This window comes from Cebus imitator, unplaced genomic scaffold, assembly GCF_001604975.1.
Source record: "Cebus imitator isolate Cc_AM_T3 unplaced genomic scaffold, Cebus_imitator-1.0 Scaffold263, whole genome shotgun sequence".
Taxonomy (NCBI): domain Eukaryota; kingdom Metazoa; phylum Chordata; class Mammalia; order Primates; family Cebidae; genus Cebus; species Cebus imitator.
This window is the reverse complement of record NW_016107578.1, coordinates 1,417,162-1,417,947: the sequence shown is the minus strand read 5'-3', so window position 1 is coordinate 1,417,947 and position 786 is coordinate 1,417,162. Positions and strand designations below refer to the sequence as shown.

The 786-nt window shown below is 44.9% G+C and overlaps 1 pseudogene; it reads left to right on the top strand.

Annotated features, from left to right (window-relative positions):
* The first annotated feature begins 543 nt into the window (after window positions 1-543).
* The window catches only part of LOC108283617, a 15,639-nt pseudogene continuing 15,396 nt past the window's right edge, over window positions 544-786 (top strand).

The window sequence follows — 786 nt, the reverse complement described above, 5'->3', positions numbered from 1 at the left end:
TGCATCATACACTTAGGCCCAGCTCCCTCACAGTTCAAACTCATACTTTGTTGCCAAAAGCCTCAGACATACAAAAACAGGCCTTCAGCATAAATCATATTATTAGCATATACTCTCTGGTCGCACTACTATAGTTTGGCTCAAGAACTTAAGCATATAAAAATATACACTTAACAGGCAAGGTATTCCACAGGCTAAAAGGTCATCTCTCACAAACTGAGCCAAGTGTCAGTCCTGAGGACTGCAGGGGTTGAGTTAACCTTTTCTGCACATCATTTCATGACCATCTCATGGTCATGTTTGAGAATAACAAGAACCTCAGAGTTTAGGCTTTTGAATCAGAGTAACCTGCATTTATGCCCTGGCTCACCAGTTCCTAATTGGTGATGTTGGGTCAATTAGTTTCTGAGCTTAGGTTTCCTCATCTAATATGATAGTGACAAAAACTGCTTTGATAATTATATGAAACTTAGTGTTGTACTGGATCGAGCGTAGAAAGTTAGCACCAAGACAAAAGTATGCTAGATTGCAGGGTCATTTGTTATGCCGGTGACCACAGAGGACTCACGTCTCTCCAACCTGTGGCATCGAAAGGAGGGTGCCAAGATTTTTTATACCCGAAAAACCACCTTGGGAGTGGGGGTGAGGGGTGGGGATGGGGATGAAAAGGTTTCAGACATTCCAAGGGCCAGGGGATTCTGTAATTCACCTCCTGGGTGGAGACGAGGGCGGGGGTCTCCGGACATTCCAAGGGCCAAGGGATTCTGTAATTCACCTCCTGGGCGG